Here is a 26,269-nt window from a genome sequence, read left to right on the forward strand (position 1 = left end):
AAGTTACAAGGCTGGCAAGTCAGAGATTCAATTCTCCAACCAAAGGACTCAGCTTCAAAATCACGTGAGCATTCTTATTTTCTGTGCTAAACCAGTGCTAGATTTCCTGTTCTGATGGCTTTGTTAACCTGCGTCACTGTTTTTGATGATTTCTGTAACTGTAATCCTGGATTAATTTGCTCTTCCATCCTATTCTGACTTGTACTGAAAGTTTAGCAATGGAAGTTGATTTAAGGAAGTCCCACTTAGTCAATATCACTGAATGCCACTTTTCAGTCCATTGACCTTATTGATGTGTATAAAATCATGAGGAGCATAGATAGGATGAATAGAAATACGGCGGGATTTTCCGGCCGCACTCGCCCAAAAACCGGAAAATCCCACCCGACGTCAACGGACCTTTGCATGGTCCGCCCCTCAGCCCGTTACAGTTCCTGTGGTGGGCGGGACGGAAAAATTTCCCCCATAGTCTTTTTTCCAGGGATGGGGAATTGAAAACTAGAGGACATAGGTTTAAGGTGAGAGGGGACAGATTTAAAAGGGACTAGAGAGGCAACTTCTTCACGCAGAGAGTGGTGCGTACGTGGAATGAGCTGCCAGAGGAAATGTTTGAGGCAGGTATGTTAGCAACATTTAAAAAGCACTTTTGATAAGTACGAGGATGGGAAGGGATATGGGCAAAACTTGGGCAATCGGGACTAGCTGGGAGGGCACCATGGTTGACATGGACCAGTTGGGCCGAAGGGCCTGTTTCCGTGCTGTATTGCTCTATGATTCTCTGATGCTGGAGAGAGAGAGAGCAAGGAATCAGAAGAAGCAGCTCAATGTGAAAATGTGATGGAAGTATAAAAAACATTTTCTCGGGTGTGGGTGGGAGAACAGGGGGTGGGGTGGGTGAGTGGTGGAGTAACTGCAATTACTCTGAAGCACACCAAGTTTAATAACAAGATTAGCAAAAATAAGTCTTCAGCTTTAATTTCTTGGATGAGTGCATAAAAATATCTCAATGTTTTTCATCGAGAAACACCGACAGAGTGGAATGTTTGAGGTTTCTGCTTGTTGAATGAAGCTATTAATGTCATGGTATAAATTTGATGTAAATATGTGTTTTAAGATGCACTCCAGTGCACCTATTTCATTAGGATAATAATAAGCACTGGGCTGCATTAGTAAATTGTCGAGACTAAATCCACCATGCTCCAAATGTGGACGTGAGTAAACAATGTTTAACTGCAGATTCAGGGAATTGCGTCGCATGCATTTTCTACACTCGGGCTGTCAGTTTCACCTTCATCATTCCTCTAAGTTTGTGTTTAATTTTTATCAGGAGGTTAGCAGGAGCTTGAATGCACAACCTGAGTTGATAGTCCAGTGCAAGACTAACCCAGCTGCGTATTGTCACAGGTGCTTCCTCCGGACGAGGTATTAAAGCACGATTCAGTCTGCATTTTATGTGAATGTTGTACGTCATAGCGCTATTCAAAGAAGAGTAGGAGATTCCTCCTATCACCCTAGACAACAGTCAATTCTCAACTGTTGCCACTAATCAGGTTATTGGGTCTGCCCTGAATTTATTTTCATCTTGCCATGTGCCATTGCAGCATTTTGCGAATTTTGGAGATGCATTTTGAGGCAAAACTCACTTCTGTGAAATTTCCACGCTATAATTCGCAGAATCCCATAGAATCACACAGAATCCCTAAAGTGCAGAAGAAGGCCCTTCGGCCCATCGAATCTGCACTGACTCTCCAACAAATCACCTTATCCAGGTCCTATCCCCGTAACCCCACATATTCACCCGCTAATCCCCCTAACCTACACGTCTTTGAACACAAAGGGGAAATTTATCATGGCTAATCCACCTAACCCGCACATCTTTGGACTGTGGGAGAAAACCGGAGCACCCGGAGGTAACCCATGCAGACACAGGGAGAACGTGCAAATTCCACACAGACAGTCACCTGAGGCTGAAATTGAACCCGGGTTCCTGGTGCTGTGAGACAGCAGTGGTACGTGGTTAGCTGTCAAGTCCCATCAAGATCTTAAACATTTCAAATTGAACTTCAATGGATTCAAGCCCAATCTGTGCTAACCATAATTGCTGCCTTTATTATTCAAGTCTATGCATAGGCACTGATAATGTTGAGGAGTGGGTATCATTATAACTAACTAATGAACATTCATGTCATGAAAATAAATGGCAGAACCATCAGGAGCATCGACACACAGAGAGACCTGGGAGTACAGGTCCACAAATCTTTAAAAGTGGAAGCACAGGTGGAAAAGGTGGTGAAGAAAGCATATGGCATGCTTGCCTTCACCAGATGGGACATCGAGTAAAAATGTCGGCAAATTATGTTACTGTCATATAAAACATTGGTTAGGCCACATTTGGAATATTGTGTCCAATTCTGTTTGTCACACTATCAGAAAGACTTGGAGGCTTTGGAGGGTGTACAGAAAAGGTTTACCAGGATGTGGCCTGGTATAGAGAGTATTAGCTATGTGGAGAGATTGAATAAACTGGGATTGTTCTCGCTGCAAAGATGGAGGCTGAAGGGCGACCTGACAGAAGTTTATAAAGTTATGGGGGGCATAGTTAAGGTGAACAGTTGGAAACTTTTTACCAGGGCAAAAATGACAATTGCAAGGGGTCACAAGTTTGAGGTAAGGAGGGAAAGGTTCAGTAGAGATGCGCAGAGGGCCTGGAATACACTGCCATGTGAGGTATTTGAGGCAGACATGTTAGTGACATTTAAGACTTATCTGGATAGACACATGAACAGCCGGGGAATAAAGGGATATAGGTGGTTGGTCTAGATAGGATAATGTGATCGGCGCAAGCTTGGTGGGCTGAAGGGCCTGTTCCTGTGCTGTACTGTTCTTTGTTCTGCCCTGTAGCTTCTTTCTGCACTACTGAGTCATTGCCTCCAACATCAGATTTAGGTTTAATTGCAGGCATTCAGTCAGACTGTCATCTAGTATATCCATTGGTGGTTTGTTCATTTATCATTTCTTCTTTGGGCACAACTTGGCATCACCTACAGCATTCTACTAACCCATGAAGCTTAGAAATTCTGCGAGCTCTCTGTGCTGACATTTTGCTTTAATGAATTTTAGGCCTTTGTGAATCAAATGTTCCTTGTTGATAAAATACCCCATTGAACTTGCCAATCACTTCTCATGCTTTTCACTCTCATCATCATCTGTTAGAATGGACCATTCAGGACATACAAAAATGGTAATCAGTGAAAGGCCAGGCTGGACTTTTGAGCCTGCCCCACACTTAGGTTGGCTGGAACACGATGACTGGACACTTATCGTTCCACATTGCCAATGGGAGAAGCAAAGAAAAGAACAAAGAACAAAGAACAATACAGCACAGGAATGGGCCCTTCGGCCCTCCAAGCCCGCGCCGCTCCCTGGTCCAAACTAGACCATTCTTTTGTATCCCTCCATTCCCATTCCATTCATGTGGCTATCTAGATAAGTCTTAAACATTCCAAGTGTGTCCGCCTCCACCACCTTGCCCGGCAGCGCATTCCAGGCCCCCACCACCCTCTGTGTGAAATACGTCCTTCTGATATCCGTGTTAAACCTCCCCCCCCTCACCTTGAACCTATAACCTAAAGAATAGAAATCGAAGGCCAGAAATACTCTGGAAAAGGACTCCCCTCAGTTGATCCTCTGCTTTATTGCCCAATCAATTCACATTCTTAATGATCTAATTTTAGCTCTATTGGCAGTCCCTAGAATGAAACAATAATGCTCTATCCAATCCAATCAGTCCTCTGACATGACAACATTTCACTTTGCAAGAACATCTGTAACATTCACCAGCTTCTTCCTTATTTAACGCAAAAGCATCATGGATACTGGGAAAACAACGGAAAATACTATAAATAGGCAGCAGGTCAGGCAGTATCTGTGTGGAGAAAAACAAAGTTAACATTTTAGGTCCGTGACCTTTCTTCAAAACGTATCTCATAGAATCCCTACAGTCCAGAAGGAGGCCATTCAGCCCATCGAGCCTGGAACAACAACAATCCCACCTTATCCCCGTAACCCCACATATTTACCCTGCTAATCCCCCCGAAACGAGGGTCAATTTAGCATAGCCCATCAACCTAACCCACATATCTTTGGAGGAAACCAGAGCACCTGCAGGAAACTCACGCAGACAATGTGCAATCTCCACACAGACAATGATCCAAGCCGGGAATCGAACCCAGGTCCCTGGTGCTGTGAGGTAGCAATGCAAACCACTGTGCCACCGTGCCTTGCTTAAGTTTGTTTGATACTTACAGTAAGTTTTAGAATGCCATCATTGTTTTCTCCAAATGTATGTCCTTTATGTTCCCGCTTACTGCTTAACTTGGATTTGCTTCCCCCCCACCTCCCCCCCCCCTCCCCCACCGCCCCCGCTCCACACCTTCTTTTCCTCTTGCATACTGTGAATATTACAATGGCTCAAGTAATGTGCTTTGTTTACGGAAGATAAGATCCAATTTCTGACAGCATGTAAACCTTTCAACAGTTCAAACACAGACTGAGAATGATGAGGCCTGTCAGGAGAATGTCCTGGCCCTTGTTATAAAGGAAACTAATGGAATATAGAGACACAAATTCACATGGATAGATCCAAGATGATATTATACTATTTTCTGTCATGAAATCAAATCAAACTGTGTCAATTGGAGAAAAGAAAACAGGGCCAGAATATTGTACTATTGATGCGCGACAATCAAGCACGAGGTACAAGGCTTCAGTAATTGAAGGCTTTTATTGACAAACAATGGAACTATTTAAACACGAGTACACCATTCCAGACTGGAGGGGTCCCGCCTGAGCAGAGGGTCTTATACCTCTCCCAGGAGGCGGGGCCCGACTGGGATGTGCCATAACAGCATCCACCACAGGTATATTAATCCCACAGTGTAAACACCCTAGCCCAACAACAACATTATAACAACCCCACAGTGTCAACACCCTAACCCAACAGCAACATTAGAATAACCCCACAGTGGTAACCAACGATGGTTCACCACATTCACCCCTCCTTTGAAAACAAAGGCCGGCGGGGTGCGAAAACAGACTACATATATACAAAAAAAAATCTACAAGTCCAGACGGTCTGGAGGACCGCACCGTCGCTGTGACCTCCTCAACACCGGTTGTGACACCGGAGCAGGTGCTTGCGGTGGCGTTCTCTCCAAAACAGCGTCCGGCTGTCCCCTCGAGGACCCACGGGCCGGTTGACCCTGGTGAAGCGGTGGTGCAGGGGATCCCGGTACCTTCTGTGGTGGCGCCGATCTCCGAGTCTCAGGCAAGCTGTACATGGGAGTATAACTGTTATGCACTGGTCCCGGTGCTGACCGCGCCACGTCCGGGGAAGAAATAAGCGATAGGGGATTCGTGACAGGGAGTATGGGAGCGACAGGAGTTGCTACGTCCCCTGCGGGCGCCAGGTCTCGGATCGAGACTGTGTCCTCTCGCCCGTCAGGATATGCCACATAGGCATACTGAGGGTTGGCGTGGAGGAGGTGGACCGGTTCGACCAAGGGGTCGGACTTGCGGGCCCTTACATGTCGCCGCAGAAGGACGGGTCCTGGGTACGTCAACCAGGCTGGTAAAGATATCCCCGAGGACGACTTCCGAGGGAATGAGAACATCCTCTCGTGGGGAGTAGCATTGGTTGCCGTACACAGGAGGGAGCGAATGGAGTGAAGCGCATTTGGAAGGACCTCCTGCCAATGGGAGACTGGAAGGCCTTTGGACTTCAGCGCCAATAGGACAGCCTTCCAGACTGTAGCATTCTCTCTCTCCACCTGTCCGTTGCCCCTAGGGTTGTAACTCGTGGTTCTACTAGAGGCAATCCCGTATGAGAGCAGGAATTGCCTCAAGTCGTTACTCATGAACGACGAGCCCCTGTCGCTATGTATATAGCAGGGGTACCCGAACAGGGTAAAAAGATCACGGAATGCCTTGATCACTGTGGCAGTCGACGTGTCCGCACAGGGGACAACAAACGGGAACCGGGAGTACTCCTCTATGATGTTAAGAAAGTACACGTTCCGGTCTGTTGAGGGAAGGGGGCCCTTAAAATCCACACTCAGCCTCTCGAAGGGGCGAGTGGCCTTGACCAATTGTGCCGGGTCAGGTCGGTAAAAGTGCGGTTTGCATTCCGCGCAAATCCGACAGCTTCTTGTTACTGACCTGACACCCTCCACCGAGTAGGGCAGGTTGCGGGCTTTGATGAAGTGGTAGAGCCGAGTGACCCCAGGATGGCACAGATCATTATGGAGGGCGTTCAAGCGGTCCTCCTGCATGGTAGCGCATGTTCCGCGCGAGAGGGCATCCGAGGGCTCATTGAGTTTCCCTGGACGATACATAATATCGTAATTATAGGTGGAGAGCTCAATTCTCCACCGCAAGATCTTGTCATTCTTGATCTTGCCCCTCTGCGTATTATTGAACATAAACGCCACGGATCGCTGATCCGTGATCAGGGTGAACCGCTTCCCCGCCAGGTAATGGTGCCAGTGTCTGACGGCCTCCACAATGGCCTGGGCCTCCTTCTCCACCGCTGAATGCCGAATTTCGGGACCTTGAAGGGTGCGGGAAAAAAACGCGACGGGCCTGCCTGCCTGGTTTAGTGTGGCGGCCAGGGCGAAATCAGATGCATCACTTTCCACCTGAAAAGGGATGGATTCATCCACCGCGTGCATCGTGGCTTTCGCAATGTCGCTTTTCAAAGCCTTGAAGGCCAATTGGGCCTCTGGCGTGAGTGGAAAAGTCGTGGACTTGATGAGCGGACGGGCTTTGTCCGCGTAGTTGGGGACCCACTGCGCATAATAAGAGAAGAAGCCGAGGCATCTCCTCAGTGCTTTTGCGCTAGCGGGCAAGGGAAGTTCAGTAAGGGGGCGCATACGGTCTGGATCAGGGCCAATGACCCCGTTTTCCACCACGTATCCCAGGATAGCTAACCTGCGCGTACGGAATACACACTTCTCCCTGTTATAGGTCAGATTCAGGCGAGACGCAGTGCGCAAAAAGTTCTGGAGGTTTGTGTCATGGTCCTGCTGGTCATGGCCGCAGATGGTGACATTATCCAGGTACGGGAAGGTAGCCCGCAACCCGTTCTGGTCCACCATTTGGTCCATAGCACGCTGGAAGACCGAGACCCCATTGGTGACACCAAATGGAACCCTAAGAAACTGATACAGACGACCATCCGCCTCAAAAGCCGTGTATTGTCGGTCCTCTGGGCAGATGGGGAGTTGGTGGTAGGCGGACTTAAGGTCTATGGTGGAGAACACCCGGTACTGCGCAATCTGATTGACCATATCAGATATGCGCGGGAGAGGATACGCATCCAGCTGCGTATAACGATTAATGGTCTGATTGTAGTCGATGACCATCCGGGGTTTGTTCCCGCTCTTAACCACCACGACCTGTGCTCTCCACGGACTAACGCTGGACTGTATGATCCCTTCTTTGAGGAGCCGCTGAACCTCAGATCTGATGAAGATCCGGTCTTCAGCGCTGTAACGCCTACTTTTAGTAGCGATGGGCTTGCAGCCTGGTACCAGATTCTTAAATAAAGAGGGTGTGGTGATCTTTAGTGTGGAAAGATTGCATGCGGGGCGCTTTGGACGATTTGGAGGCTGCGGCTGATTCCCTACTGCCAGCGAAGGGAGTGGCCCACCGTACTGTAGGATCACACTCTTCATGTGGACCATAAAGTTTAGTCCGAGGAGAATTGGCGCGCAAAGATGCGGCAACACAAGGAGCCTGTATCGCTCGTAAATTGTGCCCTGCACTTCCAGAGTTACCACACAACGTCCTTGGATCGGTACAGACCGGGACCGTGATGCCATAGAAATTGTCTGTTTGGCAGGTAGAACCCGGAGTCCACACCTCTTTGCAGTGTCAGGGTGAATAAAACTCTCAGTGCTCCCGCTGTCAAACAGACAATACACAGTACGACCATTTACCTTAATGTTCATCATTGAACAGTCAAGCGTGTGATGCTTAGCCTGGTCCAGGGTGATCGACGCCACCGTTGGCCCTTGGACGTCACTGCAGGCAGCCGAGGTTGATGCTGAGCACCCCTGCTGGTCGCTCCTGGTTGTCGTCGACCAAGATGGCCGCCCCCATGAATCGCACATGGGTGAGGGCCCCAAGCGTAGCGACTCCTGGTGGTCATCCTCCTCCTCCGCCAGCCACAATGGCGTCGTCCTGGGCTCGCACGTGGTCGGACCTCGTGGGTACTGCGACGCCGATGGAGATGATCTCCGTTCTGGAGGGTCACAGGCTGCACTGCCGTTCTTGGGCTTCGATCTGCAGACTTTCGCGTAGTGCCCCTTTTTACCGCACTGATTGCAGATCACCGTTTTAGCAGGACACTGTTGCCGTGGATGCTTGACTCCTCCGCAAAAATAGCACCGCGGGCCGCCTGGGGCTGCCGCCGTCGTCGGGTCGATATGGGAGCGCGAGCCCGTGGGGCGAGGAGGGATTTGTGACTGCTCCTGCCACGTTGTCTCCACGTGGTCCTCTGGATACAGGGCCAAGCTTTTCGACGCTGCCTCCAGCATTTCAGCCATCTCCATCGCTTGGGTCAGGTTGAGATTCCCTTTCTCCAACAGCTTGAGCCGGATGTACGAAGACCCTACCCCTGCCACAAACGCATCTCGGGCGAGGTCGTACATGTACTGCTCAGCCGACACAGCTTTGCAGTCGCAGCCCCTGGCAAGCTGCAAGAGCTCATTGGCGTAGTCCTCCATGGTTTCGCCCGACTGCCGACGTCGTGTAGCGAGGAGATAACGAGCGTGGATCTCGTTGGGAGGTCTCGTGTATCGCTTTTTCAAGAGCTCGAGGGCCCTCGGGTAAGTGGTGGCCGCACGAATCGCGAGGTAGACAGTGTCGCTTACCCTCGCATGGAGGACCTGGAGTCTGTCGTTATCCGTAGTAACTGCTGCAGAGGCTGCCAGGTAGTCCTCGAAACACTTCAGCCAGTGGTCGAAGGTGTTAGAGGCGCCGACCGCACGTGGATCCAGCGTCAGACGCTCTGGTTTTAGCATTTGCTCCATACTCTCTTTTCTGTCGAGAGTTTTGTGTTTGTCAATAAAATTGATGCGCGACAATCAAGCACGAGGTACAAGGCTTCAGTAATTGAAGGCTTTTATTGACAAACAATGGAACTATTTAAACACGAGTACACCATTCCAGACTGGAGGGGTCCCGCCTGAGCAGAGGGTCTTATACCTCTCCCAGGAGGCGGGGCCCGACTGGGATGTGCCATAACAGCATCCACCACAGGTATATTAATCCCACAGTGTAAACACCCTAGCCCAACAACAACATTATAACAACCCCACAGTGTCAACACCCTAACCCAACAGCAACATTAGAATAACCCCACAGTGGTAACCAACGATGGTTCACCACAACTATAGTACTGTATTCTGAAATTACTGTTTTTCCTAATACTTTCCTAAACACTTCCAAGGAAATCTGTCCAATTTACCTGATCTGGTCTACATGGGATGGGCAATGAATGCTAGCCTTGTCAGCGACTCTGACACCTCATGAAAAAATAAACTTATACTTAAGAAAGAGACAAAAACAACATTAAATTTTCTGTACAGTAATTATTAAATTACTTTAATACATAACAGTACTTGTATGTTTAATGTAATTCTGTATTGATGCATTTTTGCAGGGTATATACCAGTGTTTGAACTGCAATATTTGCACACTATGAGCACACTGCACCCCATGAACCCCTGAAACCAGGGTTGAATTCAGCTGAAAACAATTAAAATGAAAGATTGTTCTCTCTGCCATTATAACTGTGAGTTTAGTAGACCTCTAACCAGTTTCTAATTTGTAGCAGGCAATCGTACCTATCTGTCTATAATTCAGCTCCAAATTAGACTAGATGCAGGATTATTTTTAAGGCAAAGTGTCAAGCAAACTGACGCAAGGCAGGATTTTCCTGGGCCGATAGAGGCAAGGACAGAGGTGGGTGGGTGGGTGTGTAATTCTGCACTGTCCGTCAGAATGCCCATTTACTGACAGCACAATCCCTCACCTGGGCCATTTTTTCAGGGGCGGAATTGGGGGTGGAAGGCCAGGCTACCCACCTACATGTGATGGTTGGACAATAAAGATAAGTGAAAGGCCAATTGTCAGAGTTTGAGTGGAATTTTCCAGTCGGCCCTCCGTAACATCCGGAACAGTTCAACTGCTTGGACTTGACCTATCCAGCGGCAGACCTGGGGGGGCGGGGGGGTGGGGGGAATGGGGGGGGGAGGGGGTGGAGATGGGGGGGGGGGAATGGGGGGGGAGGCGGGGGCAGGGGTGGCTGTGCTCCAGGTAGGCTTTGAGGCCCTCACCGATCATCTGGCAGATGTTGCAGCCACCCTGTGGATGGGGTTCTCTCTGCACAATGGCGGCCTGTCAGCTAATGCCACTCTGCAATTGGAAAGTCTTAACAGTCGCGGAGGGTGGGGGGAGGGGGGGGATATGATGGAGGAGCCCTCTATCTCCCTTACCTGCAGTAGCTAGCTGATACTCCTTCTATGCCTGAAGACCTCCTACTGGCCCTCGACCTTTGACAACCCACCCACCATCCTTAGTTGTACAACTAGCTTGCCTGCTAGCCACTAATTGGCCAATTCAGAGAAATCATCACTGTCGGGTGACTGTTCCTGACATAAAGGGTTGGGGCCTCGTATTTGACCCTAACAATTGGGTCATGACTTAAAGGACAAAATCCTGTTGTTGTTTTTTTGTTTCAGTAGAGGATCTAAGGCTGGCTGACACTGGAAGTGGACTTGTTATGGTGTTGTAGATGTTGATTTTCTGATTGATCTTGTTCTGGGAAAGATCAATGGCTTTAACTTGTCCATGATGTCCATGGCCACAAAAGAAATGATCCTGCCACTGTGCAATTTAGTACAATTAACATTCTTCATCATCACCAACAAAACATTAAACACTCTCTGACATCTCTATGTTTCAAAATGTGACTACTGGATTGATTGCATCAGGCAGAAGCGGAGCAAAATATCACGACATAAGTAATTGCAGATCTAGATGCAGTACAGAGCAAATATTAATTCTATCTGAATCAAGACTGAGTATGGAATCCCTTCAACCTTCCCACTCATACTGCTGTGATCTCCAGGATAGAACATGATAAGCATTTTTGCCCATTTTCAAATCTGCCGCCAGGCATAATGCTTGTGTGTGAGGTCCTTTGGATGGTATATATTGCAATGGCATGGCCCTCGCCATATTGGATCACACTGCTTTCAGATATCTGAGAAGAGCTTTGGCCCAATTTAAATATACCAAGAGCAATGAATCGTGTCCCAGTTGCAGAAATCTTCGGCCATATTAGAAAAAAATGTTTGTGCTGTTTCTACAGTGGCCTAACTATAGCATGAGTGCTCCTCCCAACTCCTCCATCTAAACTGTGGGCAGCTACAGGGCTCCCTCCTGATCGCAACCCTCCCAATTCCAGATTTATTAAAAGCCCTATTATGCTGGTGCACTTCGTAATGCGTCGATATGCGCGATCTTCTTGGAGATCCTCTCCACTTGGAGCCGGCAGTTTGCGATGTCGATGGTAGTCATGATGTGGAGATGCCGGCGTTGGACTGGGGTAAGCACTGTGTTTACCCCAGTCCAACGCCGGCATCTCCACATCATGACTACCATCGACATCGCAAACTGCCGGCTCCAAGTGGAGAGGATCTCCAAGAAGATCGCGCATATCGACACAGATTACTGTGCTTACCCCAGTCCAACGCCGGCATCTCCACATCAGCACTTTGTAATGTCCAGTGCCTGCATTATGCTAGCTACCTCCTGATGATACAAGAAGGACCAATATTGTGTGGCCATCTTGCCCATCAGTTTTGACGCCACTGCTCAGATTCACACTCAGAAACAGGTACAAATGAATCTCCAGCCCTTCTGATTTCCGTACATACTATGTTGTAAAATACTGAAAGTAAGGATATGCATTCTCTGTTCCTTATTATTTGCCTTTGCAACATTTTGTGTTTGTGATTATGGTGGATGCTGTATCAAATTATGAAAGCTACAGGGCGCAACTAATGTATCTTCTAATTATTCTCAGACTTAATCGTTTGGTATCTTGAATATTGCTGAAAACAGATATATTGGGTGAGATTTTCCAGCCCTGCTCGTCCCAAAACTGGAAAATCCTACCCGCGGTCAACGGACCTTTCCATGATCCACCCCTCGCCCTCTACGATTGCCGTGGCAGATGGAACGGGAAAGTTCACCCTATTATCTAAGCTTTTCGGCTTACCCTTATTGGGACAATGCACAAGAATACCAAACTGTAAAAGGAACTACAATTTATATTGCATGAGAAGAGAGAGTTGATTGGTATGCAAGTGGACTCTGATTGGTAGTATTGTCATGGAGAATGCACCAGTTAACTGATAACTAATAGTTAAACTGTCAGTCATCAGTTAAGTGGTGCATTCTCCGTGACAATATCTCTTCCAATCAGAATGCCAAGCTTGGCGGTTAACTGTCAGTTATCAGATAACTGGTGCTTTCTCCATGGTCACGCCTCAATTAATCAGAGTCCATTGTTGCTTTCCAATCAGTACTCTCTTCTCATGCAGTATACATTGTTGTTCTCTTTACAATTTGGTACTCTTGCTATTTGTACCGATGAGTGCAAGATGAAAAGCATCTTTAGATTTCATAAAAGCCCTTTTATCTATCAAATATAAATAAAATCTGAAAATGTGAATATTAGGAGATTATGATATTTTGACTTTTCAATTTATGTTTTATATTTCACTTATCAAGCTAATAAAGATTTAATCTTATTTCCTGCAGGTATTGACCAAACCATCAGGTCCAAATCACAGTACAATTACTGCAGAAAATTGGTAACTGGACCTTACTGGAAAGTACAAAAGCCTGGATATCAGAATACAGTTAGATTAAAAATGTAGCAGCACATAACGGCTTGTTTCTTGGAAATCTAATTGTTCAGTGTCAATCCAGAATTTATTTGACAGTTTCTAATAGTTTTATCCTGTGAACAGAAGTTACAGCAAAATCTAATCCTGTGTCCCAAGCTTTTACTTTTTTAGCTTCTTTGAAAGAAAATCATTTTCTTTTGTACAAGTACCTCCCCTGATTCCAAAATAATCTGCTCCTTCCCTTAGTAAGGATCATCTCTAAGTGGCTGATACAACCACGGGCACTTATCTTATTACCCTTGTTCACTTGAATGTACTCGATCAATAAGGAATGTATTCAATCCCTAAGGAATCATTATCCAGTACTAGAGAAGTCTGACCTGGCTCCAAAAAAGCAGAGCAAGGCTTCATCCTCTTGGATTTTCAAAGAATAGAATGGTTGCAGCACTAAAGAAGACAATTAAGCCCATCAAACCCCTGCCAGCTCTACACAAGCAATTCCCACTCCCTGCCCTTTCCATGTTGCCATGTACTGTTTTTCCATCATATGACCAGATAATCATAGAATCACTACAGTGCAGAAGGAAGCCATTCAGCCCATCGAACCTGCACCGACAACAATCCCACCCAAGCTCCATCCCTATAACCCCATGCATTTACCCTAACTAGTCCCCTAACACTAATGGGTAATTTAGTATGACCAATCAACCTAACCCGCACACATTTGGACTGTGGGAGGAAACCGGAGCACCCGGAGGAAACCTACACAAACATGGGGAGAACATGCAAACTCCATACAGACAGTCACCTGAGACCAGAATTGAACCTGGATCTCTGGCACTGTGAGGCAGCAGTGCTAATCATTGTGCCACTGTGCCGCCCTTGGATATGTTAGTCCAATTTCATTTTGAAAACCCTAATTGAACCTGCCTTCACCACCCTTTCTGACAGTGTATTCCAGATCCTAAACACTCACATTTTTCTCATAACCATTCTGATTCTTTTGACAATCAAGCTGTGTCCTCTGGTTTTATGACCCTTCCACCAATGGGAACAGATTATATTTATCTACTCTGCCCAGTTCTATTCATTCTCTGCCCAAACCTCTCTGCTCTAAGGAGAGCAAGCCTCAGTTTCCCCAATCTATCCATGAAATGTCTCACCCTGGAACCATTGTAATTCTTTCCTGCACCCTTTATAAAGCCTTCAATTTGTTTATAAAATATGGTGGCCAGGAATACACCTGTTGGGGCTGAGCCAGTGTTTTATAAAGATTCGTAATAGTTTCCTTGCTTTAACATAATCTCTGCCTCTATTTATGAAGCCCAAGATCCCACCTGCCCTTTTAACCCCTTTCTCAACTAGTCTGCCAGCTTCATCGATTTATACACACACAGCCCATGTCCCTCTGTACCAGAAACCCCTTTAGGACTGTACCTTTCAGTTTAAGTTACCTCTCTTGTTCTTCCCACTAAAATATATCACTCTGCATTTCCTGCATTAAATTTCATTCTGCTATGTGCCTACCCATTCCACCAGTCTGTCTATGTCCTTGTGAAACCTATCACTATTCTCACAATTCGCACTGCTTCCAACTTTTGTGTCTTCTGCAAATTTTGTAATTCATTGAATCATAAAATCCCTACAGTGCAGAAGAGGCCATTAGGCCCATCGGGTCTTCACTGACTTTCTGACAGAATATCTTACCCAGGCCCTTTCCGCTGCCCTATCCACGCAGCCCCACACATTTACCATGGCTAATCCATCTAACCTACGCATCTTTTGGACTGTGAGAGGAAACTGGAGCACCCAAAGGAAACACACACAGACACGGGGAGAATGTGCAAATAATTATACCTAATATACCTAAGTCATTAATATATATCAAGAAGAGCAGTGGTTTTAATATGGACATTGGAGGGGGTCTCTTGTATCGCTTCCTCCAGTCTGAGAAATAGTCATTCACTACCATTCTTTGTTTCCTTTCCCTTATCCAACTTTGTATCCATGCTGCCAATGTCCCTTTTACTTCAGGATTTCAATTTTGTTAGCAAGCTTACTATGTGGCACTTCATCAAACACCTTTTGGAAATCCTTATACCATTACCTTCTTCAACTATTTCTGATACCTCATCAATAAACCCAATCAAATTTGTTAAACATAATTTTTTTTTCATGTCCACTTGTCTGATTTTCTTTGCTTGTAGCTCTGACGAAGGGTCATCCAGACTCGAAACATTGGCTCTATCCTCTCTCCAGAGATGCTGTCAGACTTCTTGGGATTTTCCAGCATTTTCTGTTTTTGTTTCAGATTCCAGCATCTGCAGTATTTTGCCTTCATCTTAGTGTTTAACTCACTGCCAGGAATGCCTTCCTTGAAGAAGTACTACTCTTCTCTCCGAAAAGTTTCTGTTTATCTCTTTCACCCTGTCCACTCGTCTGATTTCCTTTGCTCTTAACTCCGATGAAGGGTCATCCAGACTCAAAACATTGGATCTATTCTCTCTCCACAGATGCCGTCAGGCCTGCTGAGATTTTCCAGCATTTTCTGTTTTTGTGTCTGTAATTGTTGGGTTTATCCTTACATCCTCTTATGAACAAAAGTGTAATATTTGCAATTTTCCAGTCCCCTGGCACCTCTACCTCTGTAAGAGGTTTAACAACACCAGGTTAAAGTCCAACAGGTTTATTTGGTAGCAAAAGCAAAAGTTGTGGCTTTTGCTACCAAATAAACCTGTTGGACTTTAACCTGGTGTTGTTAAACTTCTTACTGTGTTTACCCCAGTCCAACGCCGGCATCTCCACATCATGACCTCTACCTCTCCCATATATAAGCAGGGTTGGAAGATTATGGTCAGTATCTCCACAATTTACACCCTTACTTGCCTCAGAATCCACAGATGTATCTCATTTGGTTGTGGTGACTTATGAACTTGAAGTACAGCTAGCTTTTCTAATACCCCCACTCTGTCTATTTATAGCCCATCCAGTCATTATGACTTTGGCAAAGACAGATGCAAAATACTCATTTACTGCCTCGGCCATGTTTAGGTCTTCATATGCATCCCAAAATGGCCTAACCACACCTCTTATCACCCTTCTACCATTTACATGGCTGTGGAAGATTTTTCGATTCCCTTTCATTTTTCCTCCGAGTCTCTCCTCGTATTCTCGTGTTGCCCCATTCTTTCCTTTTTCGCTTCCCTTTTGCATTCCGTTTCATGTTAACTGTGATTCTCTCCTCATACTCTCTCCTCTTACTTCCTTTTTGATTTCCCCTCTGAACTTTCTATATTCAGCCTGGTTCTCATTTGTATTATCTACCTGACAGCCATGGTATGGACCCTATTTTTTCCAGATTCATCTTACTCTTTAACCCTTTTCAATTGCTTTGGGTGCTTTGGTCGTCTTACCTTTCCCTTCATGGGGAAGTAACACAATTGTTTCTGAACCATTTCTTCTTTAAAGGTTAGCCGATTGTTCGATTGCTGTTTTGCCTACTGAATTTTGATTCCAATTTACCCACGATAGAATGCATCACATTTTGTTTCTGACTCTGGATATGAGACAAAATTACATAGCTGTGTCTCCACACCAACAGTAATGCAAATGCTCTTTTAACTTATCCCTCCTCAAAGGTCATGCCATGATAAAGATGAAAATAAACGCTTACCCCCTTCCTACTCCAATGCGTTACAGATCATTTTGCCTGCCTAAGTGTTATCAGGCTGTTTATGTGGCCAGAGGTTGAATTACCTTAATGCAGAGCAGATTGAAATCTGTACCCTAGGGTGACAATCATTTCTCTTTAACTTTACCACAACTTTGTGCTGTGTATTTGGCCTTAACTAATGCAGTCCAACCGCTAATGCAGCACAAATAGAACTGGCAGTTTTTTTGTGCAAATTGAGTTTCTTTCCCTGAGGAGGTTACACCGTAATTTCTTTTTCAAATTTGTAAGCAAAAGAAGTTTTATATAACAGTTTAATTAAAGATAGCAATCTATCTTCTCTACTTCTTTCATGGTCTAGCCTCAGAAACAGCAGCAAAAATTGTTCACAATCCCAATAGAGGCAAGGAGAGACCAAAAAGAGGAAGAGAACAATAGCCCCTCCTACAGGATACTGCAGCATATTACAGATGGATATGAGGCTATTATGTCCTAATGCCCCTGAGGCAGCTGTAGATGTCAATGAATAAATGAAATGAAAGACTTCAAACCCTGTTCTGTACATTACAGTTTTTTTTTCTGATGGCATTATCAAGAATCCCTTACTTTTATTACGATCCCATTAACCAAAGTCCAACAAATTCAGCAATTGCCTTTTTGTTGTACGTTTGAAAACAGCAGCAGCAGACTCTTTCAAAAAATGTTAGCCCTCAAGTTACAGAACTTCCTTTTCTGCTATGACATCAACCCATTCATTTAGATGACTTTGAATGTAATAAAGAGAAAATCATACACCTCTTAAATGTGGTAAATGGTGCAACTATGAAGCTTGTGGTTTCTGCTCATCCCATGGAAATTTTGCGCTGTGCAGCTGAAGGGTTGTAAACACTAGGACCCCAGGGGTCATTTTATTATGTTGTTGATCAGCATTTGTTGAAACCTTGATCAATTTTACTAATTATAAGACATAGCAAGAGAAAGAGAGAGTGCGTAAAAATACCAGCAATAGAAAGTAATCAAATAGCTAACCAAGCATGCAACAAATTCTGATTTCAAACGTTCTTATTTTTTACATCTGTAAAGTCTTTAATAAAGTTTTCTTTCAGTGTATCATTGGACTCAGAAAAGCCTAACTTTATATAATTGGTTTATTGAGCAAACAGTAGTTTGCATAATCCTATTGGATGACAAAATTAACATTCATGGAACTGTTTGTTTTTCTGCATCTAATTAAAGCTTCACAATTGGAAGTGTTTTAAAGTTTATTTATTGGTGTCACAAGTAGGCTTACATTAACACTGCAATGAAGTTACTGTGAAAATCCGCCAGTCCACACACTCTGGCATCTGTACACTGAGGGAGAATTTAGCATGGCCAATCCACTTAACCAGCACGTCTTTTGGGCTGTGTTTTGTATAAGAACAATACAGCATTGTGATTCATATAATTTGCTTTAACACACCGTTAACTAAATATGGTGAAGAATGAAGGCATAATAGAGTCATGGCGCAGAATTTTACGGCCTTGCTTGTCCTGAAACCGTAAAATCCCGCCTGTGGTCAATGGACGTTTCCATTGTCCGCCCCTTGCCCGCTTTGATTCCCATGGTGGGTAAAATTCTGTAATAGAGTCATTAAGCAATACAGCATGGAAAGAGGCCCTTCAGCCCAACCGGTTTATGCTGACCATGGTACCCTCCCAGCTCGTCCCAATTGCCTGCATTTGGCCCATATACCACTAATCCTTTCCCATCCATGTACTTATCCAAATGCTTTATAAATGTTGCTATTGAACCTGCCTCATCAATTTTCTCTGGCAGCTCATTCTGTATACGCACCACCCTCTCCATGAAGGTGTTGCCCCTCAGGTCCCTTTTAAATCTTTCACCTCTCACCTTAAACCTATGCCCTCTGTGGTCCCTAAAGCAATCTCCATTCTCTGACCACTGTTTCTATTTCTGTTAAATCTCTTAATCTGAGTAACATTGTTCACAACTTAGTGACTTGGTGTTCTGTTTGACCTCAAGACACTGACCATACCTCTATCATCGCTTGGTGTAAAAACCCATATGGTTCACTCATGTCATTTAGGGAAGGAAATCTGCCACCCTTACCTGACCTGGCCTACATGTGACTCCAGACTTACAACAATATGGTTGAATCTTTACTTTCCTCTGATATGGCCTCGTTGTGCCAAGCTGCTACAGAAATGGCAAAAAGGGATAAAACCAAAGGGCAAATTGGCATTAACTTGAGATGACAATGGCATGACCAAATTGTTGACCTCTCAAAGTCCTTCTTACTAAGATCTGGTAGCTTGAGCCAAAATTGGGAGAGTTGTCTCATAGACTCATCAAACAACAATCTGACATAGTTATACACAGCAAACCATTCCTTATAGCCAATGTCCCAGACAACACCATCCCCATCCTTGTGTAAGTCCTGTCCCACCGACAAAACAGACCCACCAGTGGTGGAGGTTCAGTGGGAGGGAGTTGCCCTGGAAGTCCTCAACATTAACTCCTGACCATATGAAATCTCATGGCATCAGGTCAAACATGTGCAAGGAAACTTCCTGCTACCACCCAGTGCCCTCCCTTAGCTGATGAATTTTACTCCACCATGTTGAGTACAACTTGGAGGAAGCTCTGAGGGTGGCAGGAACACATAATAGTCTCTGGCTGGGGGACTGCACTGTCCGGCTTGGTAACATCACTACTGATCAAGCTGGTTGAGTCCTAAAGGATGTCTCTGCCAAACTGGACCTGTAGTTGGAGGTGAGGGAACCAACAAGACCAATAAGAAGGAAAATCTACTAAACCTTGTCCTCACCAATCCACATGCTGCAGATGCATCTATCCATGACAATATTGGAAGGAGTAACCACCGCATAGTAATTGTGAAGTTAAAGTCCCATCTACACACTGATTACACCCTCCATTGTATTATGTGGCATTACCACCATGCTAAATGGAATAGATTCAGAGCAGGTCTGGTAACCCAAATCTGGGCATCCATGAGGTATTGTGAGCCATCAGCAGCAACAGATTTCAACCATTATCTGTAATTTCATTGTCCTTCATATCCCTCACTCTGCCATTACTGTGAAGCCAGGGGATCAACTCTGGTTCAATGAAGAATGCAGGAGGGCATGTCAGGAGCGCATGGGGCATACCAAACAAATGAGGTGTCAACGAAGCTACAACATAGAACTACTTAAACAGGACTACTTGCATATCAAACAGTGGACGAAGCATCTAATAGACAGGGCTAAGTGATCCCACAACCAATGGATCAAATCTAAATTCTGCAGTCTTGCCACATCCAGCTATGAATGGTGTTGAGCAATTTAATAACTAACTGGAGAATGAGACTCCACAAGTATCCCCATCCCCAATGATGGGGGAGTCTAGCACATCAGTGTGAAAGAGAAAACAACAAAGACATTTGCAACCATTTTCAGCAAAAAGTGTAAGTGGATGATTATCTTCACCTCTTCCTGAGGCCCCCAGCATCACAGATGTCAATCTTCAGCAAATACAAGAAATGATTGAAGCATTGGATACTGCATAGGGCCCCTGACAGCATACTGCCAATAGTACAGCAGACTTGTGCTCTAGAACTAACCACAGACCTGAGCACGCTTTCCCGGTAAAACTGTGCTGGCATCCATGGGACAATGTGGGAAATTGCCAGATGTGCCTTGTCCTCAAAACGCGGGACAAGCCAATCAGGACAATTACAGAAAAACGATGGACAGAGTGCTATCAGGTGACACTTAAACAGTGATAATCTGCTCCTAGTTTCTCCATGGCTCTGTTCCTGATCCCATTGCTGTCTTAGTCCAAACATGGATAAAAGAGCTGAACTCATGAGGGGAGGTGCGAATGAGAGAAATTAATAATACTCAGAATAAAAAACTGAGCTATAATCACATATGGCTTCTTTCAGTCTTGCCCTTAAGGCTGAAATTGAGTTCCATCAAGGAGGTCTGACAAAAATTGAAGCTAATGTAAATCAGGAGAAAACTATCCACTGGTTGGAGTCATAACCAATACAAAGCAAGGTGGTTGCAGTTGCTGGACAATATGCTTGGGCTGATAAATCACATTTGTGCCACACAAATGCCAGACCATCTCCAACGAGGGAAAATCTAACCGTCTCCCCTTGACATTAATGGCGTCAGCATTGATGAATTCTCCACTATCAACATCCTGAGGGTTGCCTTTGACCAGAAACTGACCTGGACTTGCCATGTAAATGCTGTGTCTACAAGAGGAGGTCAGATGCTGGGACAAGTAACTCATTTCCAGACTTCCCAAAACCTGTCCACCATCTACAAGGCACAAGGAAGCAGTGTGATCAAATATTCTCCATTTGACAGGATGAGTGTAGCTCCAACAGCACTCAAGAAGTTGAACACTGTCCAAAACAAAGGAGTCTGCTTGATCGGCACCCCATGCACCAACTTAAACATTCGATCCATCCACCACTGATGTACAGTGACGGCAATGTGTACTATATGCAGGATGCACTGTGACAACTTACCAAGGCTGCTTAGACAGTGCTTCCCAAACCTATGACCACTCCCACCTAGAAGGACAAGGGAACAGACGCATGGGAACGCATTACCTTTCCAATCACATACCATCCTGACTTGTTCCTTAAAACTATGTGAAATCATACCTCAAGATATGGGGCAATTTGAACCCAATTAATTCATGGAAAAACTGACTGTCAGATGCCTGACCTTTCTCCCCATTGAGATCAACGGGAACAATATTTAATTGGATGTGAAACTGGAGTCCGCTGATCCTGTACATTTTCTACACAGCCAGTTAAATGAAAATCACTCTCATTGGTTACCTGCTCTACCATTTCTTGTGGAGAGGTAGGTTTTGTTTGACAGTAACTTCTAGAATCATATGGATTCTAAATCAGGAAATACAGCATAATTAAACATTGGTCACTTCCCATAAGAGCAACAGTTATTTCTTTACAATACCCTCAGAAATGTTGTGTTGGCTGCTTAAACCAAGGTTAAGTCCATACTAATTTTCTTTTCCCCTGGTTCATTTAATATTATTAGCGGGGCCTTAGCTGACATCCTCCAGGTATTCATGCCAGATTGCATGTCTTAGATGATAAACATTCTTGTCAGGAAATGTGCTCTGATGCCTGATTTCCCCGTACAACACATAAATAATAATAACAGTAACAAGCTGATATAATCTCTCTTAAAAATCTCGATCAAACTGTGAATATACTAAATGGCTTGGATCCATTTTCTATTTATATTAGCTCTGAGATCACCCATCTGCAATGAGCATCTTTTCAACAAAATGCATAACGATGTGCTACATTTTGATATTCTACCATTTTGTACCTAAAAGTACAAATCTCTTCCTATAACGAACACCGTCTGGGTGATCTACAATCTATTTCATCTGCCGTCGTTCCTTCAAAATCCATATCAGCGATTTGGATAGATTCAGAGATCTCTTGCCTAATGTAATGTTGCATTTACAAACTAAATGATGTTGCATTTATATAGTGCATTTCACATCTTAAAAGTGTCCCAAAGTGCTTTACAGGCTATGTTGGGCAGTACGGTGGCACAGTGGTTAGCCTTGCTGCCTCACAGAGCCAGGGACGCAGGTTCGATTCCGGCCTTGGGTGACTGTCCGAGTGGAGTTTGCACGTTCTCCCTGTGTCTGCGTGGGTTTCCTCCAGGTGCTCCGCTTGATCCCACACTCCAAAGATGTGCAGGTTAGCGAGATTGGCCATTCTAAACTGCCCCTTCGTGTCCAAAGATGTGTCGGTTGGATGGATTAGCCATGGCAAATGAGCAGAGTTATGGGGATAGGGCGGGTGGCCCTGGGTAAGGTGCCCTTTTGGAGAGTCTGTGCAAACTTGATGGGCTAAATGGCCTCTTTCTGCACCTCAGGGACTCTAAGGATTCCTCAAATCTGTGTACAGCAGGATCCCACAAATAACAATGGGGTAAGCAACCAGATAATCTGTTTCAGTGCTTTTGACTGATGGATCAGGCCATTGCAGGGACCACTCTGTTCTTCTTCTAGGAATTTTTTACGTCAACTTGAAAGGTCAAATGGGGCTTTGGTCTGAATTCCACCGGAAACACCTCTAACCGCATCAGCATATTGGAAGTGCTGAAGAGTGATGGAGTGGCGCTTAAACCCACCATGGACGACCAGAGTTTTGTATTCTTATTGAGCTGCCATATAGTCAGGGAACCTGAAGTATTTTTTCTTGTTAGCTTTCTACAATATTCAATAATTAGTCCTTATATAATGTTTCATAATGATTGTGCTGTTGCTGCCAGTCCATGGAAAATAAATACTTTAGAACATTATTGCACAATTTTCTTACTCAGCATCAGGCTTCACTATTTCACACCCAGTATAACACATGCTGCTAAATAATCAAAAATTATCATTGACTACATCCTGAACTAAGGAAGGATGTACTTGCCATGGAGAGTGCAACAATTGTTCAGCCAGAATTATTTCTGGATAGTGGAGTTGTCTGCACTCAGAGAGCTGTGAACCTGCGGAATTCATTCTCGACCACAAAGAGCTGTTGGGGCCACTTCGTTAGATATGTTCAAGAGGGAGCTAGATTTGGCCCTTGTGGCTAAAGGGATCAAGGGGTATGGAGAGGAAGCGGGAATATGATACTGAAAGTGCAGGATCAGCCATGATCATATTGGATGGTGGTGCAGACTCAAAGGTCGATTGGCCTGCTCCTGCACCTGTTTCAATGTCCTGTGAGCAGTGATTGAGAAGATCGGGCTTGTATTCTCTGGAGTTTAAAAGAATGAGATCTCACCGAAGCATACAAAATTCTTACAGAGCTTGACAGGATAAATGCAGGAAGCATGTTTCCCCTGACTGAGAATTCTAGAACTAGGAGACACATTTTCAGGATAAAATGTATTTATTTATTCATTCTTGGGATGTCAGCGTAACTGGCTCGGCCACAATTCATTACTCATCCCAAATTTCCTCTGAAAAGGTGTTAATGAACCATTGCAGTCCATGTGCTGTAGGTACACACACAGTGCTGTTGGGAGAAAGTTCCTGGATTTTGACGCAACAATGAAGGAACAGCAATGTTTTTCCAAGTCAGAATGGTGATTGCTTTGGAGGGGAAACTCTAAGTGGTGGTGTTTCCAAGCACCTGCTGCCCTTGTCCTTCTAGATGGTAGCAGTCATGAGTTTGGGAGGTACTGCCGAAGGAACCTTGATGAGGACACAGCCCCTTACTACACTCCTTATACACTTATGATGTGTGGTCAAATTTCCCTCCAACTTGATTTTCAAGTTTGCTGATTACACCACCGTAATGAGTCGGGTCTCAAACAATGACGAGACAGATTACAGGAATGAAATAGAGAATCTGGTGAACTGGTACGATGACAATAATCTCTCCCTCAATGTCAATAAAATGAAGGAGATTGTCAGCGACTTCAGGAAGCATAGTGGAGGACATCCCCTTGTTTACATTAATGGGGACAAAGTAGAAATGGTCGAGAACTTCAAGTTTTTAGGTGTCCAGATCACCAACAACCTGTCCTGGTTCCCCCATGCCGGCATTATAGTTAAGAAAGCCCACCAATGCCTCTACTTTCTCAGAAGACTAAGGAAATCTGGCATGTTAGCTACGACTCTCACCAACTTTTACATATGCACCATGGAAAACATTCTTTCTGGTTGTATCACAGCTTGGTATGGCTCCTGCTCTGCCCAAGACCGCAAGGAACTACAAAAGGTCATGAGTGTAGCCCAATCCATCAGGCAAACCAGCCTCCCATCCATGGACTCTGTCTACACTTGCCACTGTTTCAGAAAAGCGGTCAGCATAATTAAGGACCCCACACACCCCGGGCATTCTCTCTTCCACCTTCTTTCGTCGGGAAAAAGATACAAAAGTCTGAGGTCATGTATCAACCAACTCAAGAATAGTTTCTTCCGTGCTGCCATCAGACTTTTGAATGGACCTACCTCACACTAAGTTGATCTTTCTCTACACCCTAGTTATGACTTAACATTAGATTCTGCACTCTCTTCATTCCCTCTCTATGAATGGTATGCTTTGTCTGTATAGCATGCAAGAAACAATACTTTTCATTGTATACTAATACATGTGACAATAATAAATCAAATCAAATCAAATCAAAGAGTTCCTGCAGTAGATCTTGTTGATGTGACACACCACATCAGTGTGCATCAGTGGTGGAGGGAGTGAATGTTTGTTGATGGGGTGCGAATGAAACCAGTTGTTTTGTTCTGGGTAGTGTCAAGCTTCTTCAGTGTCCTTGGAGCTTCACTAATCCAGACACGTGGAGAGTATTCCATTAGACTCCTGACTTGTTCTTTGTAGATGAGCTTCGATCTAATCTGTTGGGTGTGGGATTTCTTAGCTTAATTTGCTGCTTAAGCTATTTGGCATACAAATACTCCTGTGTTGTAGCTTCAGCAGGTTCACACCTTATTTTCAGGTAGGCCTGGCGCTTCTCCTGACATGCCCTCCTGCGCTTTTCACTGAACCATGGCTGGTTCCTTGGTTTGGTGGAGTGAGAGATATGGTGCGGGATTTTATGAATTTCCTCAGGTGAGGCTCGTAAAATCCCTTGCACTCCCCGATTCTGGGGCGGGCGAGGTGATAAAATTCCGGCAATGCTGTTCCATGAGGTTACCGATTAAGGTTGATTACAATTCTGCCGCAGCTGATGGCCCACAGTGCAACGTAGATTCCCAGTCCTGAGTTACTGGATCTGCTCAAAATCTATCCCATTTAGCATGGTGGTCGTGCTACACAACACAATGGAAGGTATCCTCAGTGTGAAAATGGTACTTCATTTCCACAAGGACTGTGAGGTAGCCACTTCTACCATGGACAGATGAGTCTGCAGCAGGTAGGTTGGTGAGGATGAGGTCCAGTATGCTTTTCCCCCTTGTTTGGTTCTCCCATCTCCTGCTGCAGTCCCAGTCGAGCAGCTATGTCCTTTGGGACATGGCTAGTTCACTCTGTGCTGCATTAAAATCTCCCACTCAGGGTATATTCTGCACCCTTGCCACCCTCAGTGCTACCTCCAAGTGTTGTTCAACATGGAGGAGTACTGATTCATCAACTGAGAGAGTTTGTAATAATCAACATGAAGTTTCCTTCCCCATGCTTAACCTGATTTCATGAGTCGATGTTGAGGATTCCCAGGACAACTCCCTCCTGACTGTATACCACTGTGTTGCCATCTCTGATTGTTCTGGCCTACTGGTGGGACAGAACATGCCCAGGGATGGTGATGGTGGTGTCAGGAACATTGTCTGTACGAGGATGATTATGTCAGGCTGTCGCATGTCTAGCCTGCGGGACAGCTCTCCCAATTTTGGCACAAGCCCCGAATGTTAGTGAGGAGGGCTTTACAGTGTCAACAAGCAGAGTTTGACATTGTCATTTCCAATGCCTGGGTCAATGGTGGGTGGTCCATTTAGGATTGAAATGAGGAGAAAGTTCTTCACTCAGAAGGTGGTGACTCTTTGGAATTCTCTACCCAAGAAGGCTGGGGAGTCTCTGGGCCCTATTTTGCCATT

This window comes from Mustelus asterias, chromosome 25 (assembly GCF_964213995.1).
Source record: "Mustelus asterias chromosome 25, sMusAst1.hap1.1, whole genome shotgun sequence".
Lineage (NCBI taxonomy): Eukaryota > Metazoa > Chordata > Chondrichthyes > Carcharhiniformes > Triakidae > Mustelus > Mustelus asterias.